This window comes from Pyxicephalus adspersus, chromosome 6 (genome assembly GCF_032062135.1).
Source record: "Pyxicephalus adspersus chromosome 6, UCB_Pads_2.0, whole genome shotgun sequence".
Taxonomy (NCBI): domain Eukaryota; kingdom Metazoa; phylum Chordata; class Amphibia; order Anura; family Pyxicephalidae; genus Pyxicephalus; species Pyxicephalus adspersus.
In genome coordinates, this window is record NC_092863.1 from 106,051,225 (window position 1) to 106,057,526 (window position 6,302).

At 41.8% G+C, this 6,302-nt stretch overlaps 1 protein-coding gene across 1 annotated transcript in view; it reads right to left on the reverse strand.

The window, feature by feature from the left end:
- DNAI1 (dynein axonemal intermediate chain 1) overlaps positions 1-6,302 on the reverse strand; it is a 79,962-nt gene that overhangs the window by 26,743 nt on the left and 46,917 nt on the right. The window lies entirely within an intron of this gene.

Below are 6,302 nucleotides of genomic sequence, written 5' to 3' on the forward strand. Positions count from 1 at the left end.
AGGCTGTGTATGGGGTAGGTAGGTGGGCAGGCTGTGTATGGGGTAGGTAGGTGGGAAGGATGGATGAGTCTGGCTGCAGCATTCATAATAGATTGTAAAGGAGAGAGTCGGGTTAGTGGAATATTTAGAGCATGTGCCCCTAACATGGGCACAGACCACACATGCCCACTAGGGCACAAAGAATTTTATATTTCAATGGACACCAGGACAACGCATTTGTACAAAGAGGGAAAATGGTGATATCAGGGTTTCGTTAAAATGCAAAATGATTATGATGCTCATGGTTCTTTTGCAAACTGCACCCTGGACATTTCTAAGTATCTAACACTCCATGCTATGCCCAACCTTCCCAGCCTTCCCATGTCAGATCCGTGCACCTTACAACCCGCTGGTGGTAGAATATTGGAGCACAGCACAAAGTCAGAGCGGAGTGGATTTTATTAGGAAATACACCGGGATATTACTGGGTAACTCAGATGACTGATTTGGGGTTAGCTAGGAACTTGATCTACGCAGCAAAGACACGAGAATGACATTTTCCTTACACACATGTGGTATGAGTGGTGAAGGCGTCAACATGCAGACAACACTGATATAAGTGGTTGCAAGCAGTGGCATTCAATAAAAACTGATCTGGGGAATGGAAAATGCTGGCTCGTGGGATTCATTATTTAAAAACCAGATTACAACTGGAATAACCAGAAAGATTTTGGTCTTACACCATTGAAAGTGTTTTGTTATATCAGTAAGTGCACCTAATACCTGTGGATCCTGCCAGAAATACTGCCTTTCCTCTGTGTGTTGTTAGTGTCTGGCTACATAACTGGCAGTTAATATATTGTGGTGATTACACCGAGGACCTTCCTTGCCATGGGAGCCTTCCGTCTGTTTTCCCTGTATGTTGTACTTTGTGCAACCGATTTTTCCTGGGTTCAGGAAATTATGGAGTAAGTGATCATCTTTTTTTTCACTTTTATTATGGTGTTGATTTAAAAATGAATTTCTGTCAATATATTGCTTTTTTACATCTAGTGGTTTCTCATTCCTGAGGAAGCAGCCTAATTCTGCGAAACGCGTTGAATGAAATTGACTACTTTGCTAGTGGAAGTTTGTTTCCTATTTGGATCATTATTATTATTAATAAACAGTATTTATATAGCACCACCATATTACACAGCGCTGTACAATAAATAGGGGGTGCAAATGACAGACAGATACAGACAGTAACACAGGAGGAGGAGAGGACCCTGCCCCGAAGAGCTTACAATCTAAGTGCTGGGGGAAGTATCACACAATAGGAGGGGATATGGAATGGTGGGACGTAGTGAGGGTTTAGGATCATACTTTCACTACAAGGTGCCAGGAATCACATATTGATTTGATCCTTTGCACCATGGATATTTTTATGTTATCATGTTTCCATAATATAGTTTTCTTTTTATACAAATAGTTTTGATATTGCACTTTAAAGTCCCGCTGTTTTTGTATCTTTTTTTTCTACATAGGTAATTAGCAACACAGAGTTTTTCTAAATCTTTACTTTGGGAGCCAATTTTTATAGATGCTGTACTTACAGGTAATAAAAGGGGGGAAAACACAGAGAAATGTCGATGCCACGCAGAGCTGTATTGCCCAGACTTTACCTGGTTTGCCCTTTTTAAAAATACAAAAATAATCAGAGAGGAAACTGAGCATTATAAACGCCTGCAGCAGCTTTGCAGCAGAAAAAGAATCGGTGCTGTCAGAGAAATCTCATAATCTCAGATTTTATATAAATAAGATTTACCCCAACCTCACCATATAGATATAAACAATCCAAATCTGCCCCCCCATAAAGTGGCACTGATGCCCCCCCTCCCTGGTTATACACACACACCCCGGTCAGAGAACACACGCAGCACTGCGCTGGTTATTCCCTCGGCCCGGCCAGTCATATTTTTAGAAGAGCAGAAACATATGGTTGAGTGGATTATCTGCACAGCTCCGGGGAAAACAGAGAGATGTTCACATATGACAATCATCAGCCCCAACAACACAGCAAAAACTCTAGAATATTAATATTTAACAGACTTCTTTCCAGGCCAACCCTGGATATGCCATCTATTAACCCCACCGCTGCTGCTCAGCTAGGTCTGGCCTTCTGGGTGGTAGAACGCCTCGAAATCTGCAAAATGTCGAGAAAGCAAGCATTGGGATAGTAAAAATATTATATATGGGAACATCTGCTACCTATCTGTCTGTCTATCCATCTACCTATCTATCTATCTATCTATCTATCTATCTATCTACATCATCTATCTACCCATGCTACTCATGCTTTCTACAACTTACAGCAAAGTTTCCTAACCTTTCTAACATGAGGGAACCCTTGAAATAACATTCAGGTCCTCCGGACCCCCTTCTATAATTATTATATCCACAGATCACAGTATATATAGTGTGGTGGTCAGTGGGAGGAATTCCTCTTACATTGCTGGCTGTCACCCTTACAGATAGCCAAAAAGATCATTGGGGTCACTTATACTGACCTGAGAGGTGCAAACTGCTCACAGAAACCCCAGCAACCTCTGGAGGAACCCCGGTTGATAAACACTGATTGATGGTCTGATGGGTCAAAAAAACTTGCACCTTTAATAGCACAAGATAGATAATGCAGGGTATCACCTAAACTTTAAAGCTTCTGCAATGTCGCAGGGTAAAGCCAAGGCACCTCTGCAAATTATCTGAACTCCCAAGTATGCAAATTTTTCTAAATGTATTAATATTATCCAATATTTATATAACGCAGACATATTACACAGCGCTGTACAAAGTCCATGATCATGTAACTAGCTGTCCCTCAAAGGAGCTCACAATCTAATGTCCCCCCCATAGTCATATGTCATTATCACAGTCTAAGGACAATTTTGGGGAGAAGCCAATTAACCTAACTGCATGTTTTTGGAATGTGGGAGGAAACCGGAGTACCTGGAGGAAACCCACACAAACACGGGGAGAACCTGCAAACTCCATGCAGATAGTGTCCTGGCCAAGATTGGAACCTGGGACCCAGCGCTGCAAAGGCCAGAGTGCTCACCTCGGAGGCACCAAGAGGCCCATATCCATTTGTAAAATGTTAGCTTTTGTGGGTCCAGGACCACAAAAACGGTTTACAATACATCATAAGCTCCCAGATAAGTCTCAAAAACTTCTAGAACTCCATTATATGGATTGTTAAGACCAAAATGTAACTTTATGGACACAACCATAAACACTGTGTATGAAGAGGAGTCAGTGAGGCCCATGAAGAGAAGGCCACCATCCCTACTGTGAAGCATGGGGGGGATTTATGCTGTTTTTTGGAGCGTGTGAACTACAGAAACACAGAGAACTGATAGAAAGATTGATGCAGCATCTCATCAGAAAATACTAAAGGAAAATGATGTATATTCATCAGTCGGGAAGATTTGCATGGGGCACACTTGAACTTTTCGACAATGATCTGAAAAGCAAAGCCGGTTGGCCCCTTAGTGGCTCCATCAGGAAAAATATGAGGGTTCTGGATTAGCTGTCAAAATCTAACCTGGATTTTTCTAAGCCACTTTGAGAAGATCTCAAACATGTATTTTTATGCTGGACAAAGAATTTACACAATTTGGAAGCTTTTGTGCTGAGAAGAATGGGGAATTTTACGGCAGGAGAAAATAAAGGGCCGTTATTCACAACTTTCACAAAGCTGCAGCTGTCATTATTTCTAAAGGGGTCGGTACACTGGAACTAAGGGTATGAAAACTTTTTAACAATATAGTTTTTGAATTTTTCTTGTCTGCTTTGGATTGTTTATTCATTCCCTGATGAATTACATTAATTCCCAGGCAGATGTGCAGTAGTTACATCACCCTGGCCAATCAAAATGCCCAAAGATCATCTCCTGAAAATGAAGAAGGAAGATATAAATGAAGATATTTCCAACCCAAGAGCTAACCTCAAAATATATTCAGTTCAAAGAGTAAGCACCAAGAGAATCAAATTCTTGCATTTTTAACAAAAATAAAAAAAGGGAAAAATGTGAAAAATGGGATTCTTCTCCTGTAGGTGTCCAGGAGTGAACAGGAATTGGATGAGGTTCTTCCCCTACTTCAGTCATGGCCGCCCAAAGGGGAAGAATCCCATCCCATTTCACTCGTGGCCACCAATAGCGGTAGAATCTCATCCCATTTCATTCATGGCCGCCCACAGGAAAAGAATCACATCCCATTCTATTTCACTCCTGGCCATCCATACAGGAAGAATCTCATCCCATTTCACTTGTGGCCACCAATAGAGGTAAAATCTCACCCCATTTCAGTCATGGCCGCCCATAGGGAAAGAATCACATCCCATTCTTTTTCACTAGAAGCCACCCATAGGAGAAGAATCCCATCCCATTTATTTTCACTCTTGGCCATCCATAGGGGATGAATCCCATCCCAATTCACCTGCGGCCACGAATAAAGGAAAAATCTCATCCCATTTCAGCCATGGACACCCATAGGAAAAGAATCTCATCAAATTCTATTTCACTAGAGGCCACTTATAGGGGAAGAATCCCATTCCATTTTATTTTATTTTACTGGTAGGCATCCATGGGGGAAGAATCTCATCCCATTTCACTTGTGGCCACCCATAGGGGAAGAATCCCATCATATTCTATTTCACTCCAGGCTATTCATATGAGAATACCATCCAACTTTACTTCAGGCCACTCATAGGGGAAGAATTCCATCCCAATCCACCGACAGCCACGCATACGGGAAGAATGGGAGAGCACCGACTGGTTCAGTAACGCTTGCTGTAAAATATCCAAAAAACGGTTCAATAGGAACGAAGCATGTGAACAGCTTTTTTTCTTTTTACATTTTCTGTTTGATGCTAAAATGCTGCATTTTGGTTAGCCAATCCGAGGAGGAAGTTCCAGAATTTCCTGCCAGCTACAGGCTGCCGGGACTTGTAGATTTCCAATAGCAATCTTCAAGCAGTTAAACCCTAACTGGACGCCATTTAGTTTACTCTGTGCACGGTTTCATAAATTATTTCACCAGAACTTTTTGTGTTACATATTTTTTTAATCATTATTGTAAATCAGAATTGCCGATCTCCCCACTTCCTCTCGATAGCATTAGCTGCATATGATTGGTCTGAACCAGTTTCCTGATAGAGGTGATGGTGGACCATCCATGGGCAAGGTGTTCTGATAAAGCCACGCATGTCACAGGGTGACACAGCAAAAGCACAATCTGAATAAAAACAGAACGTTGTCACCCTATACCAGAAAGTGGGGACAAATCTTCATTGTGCAATCACCAGGTATTACTTTATTGCAGATTTAAATATATTGAAAGAAAATTTTGAAATATCATGAACATGAAGTTAAAGCTAACATGAGATTTTAACATTTGGGTTTAGATTTATCCTAACATCTGCAAGGTATGAAGGTCAGAAAGGAGTTAGGGTCCCCAGTGTGATAAGTGAACGGACTGTGAAAGGTAAGGACTCGCTCTTCATGTTTTTTGCCTTCCTGTAATGGAAATTAACACTTTAATATTTAATGTAGAGCTGCCCTCCGAGTCAGCCGCCTCGTCAGATGTTGTTTTGTGTCAGTTATTTATCAGAGCAGAAAGTTTGTCGCTGAGCTCAGCTTAGCAGAGACAGAAGTAAAAGCACGGACCTGCTGATGACATCACAAAAGGAGCACGGCTCCATCATTATCCTCCAATGGCTGATCACCCTATCCCTTGGCATCTCACATCAGGCAAGTCACATGACCATGGGCCATGGCATTTGGTCACTTTATTGAAGCAAAAAATGCATAAAAGGCACTAGATTTGGATGGAGTTTGCTTGGCTTCTATCCTCACCTTAGCAGATGACTAGGTATATGACCAGTTGGGTGTACAGAGGGTGTCCCAAATGTCACTACATACATTCTTTTTTTGTTCCAGGTATCATTCAGAGAGACTTGAGGCCATCACCATATGACAACTTAGGCTTTGCAGTTTTTGTAAGAGTATCAGTCCGTTAGCCATGGCTCGCCAATTGGCATTGGAGCAGTGTTGCAAAATTACCGCTTGGCAAGAGGTTTTTCAGTCCACAACTGCAGTTCAGGGTGAGTTTGAGAAGCTTTATGGCCGTCACACTGCTCAAACACCGAACACACTTTACGCTGTTTCTGGAAACAGGATCTGTTCTTGACAAACACGCAGGGGAAGGCCAGCTACTACCACCACCAATGAAAACACTGAACTCCCGGAGTTTCCAGAAACTTGCCATGGATAGTGCAAATTG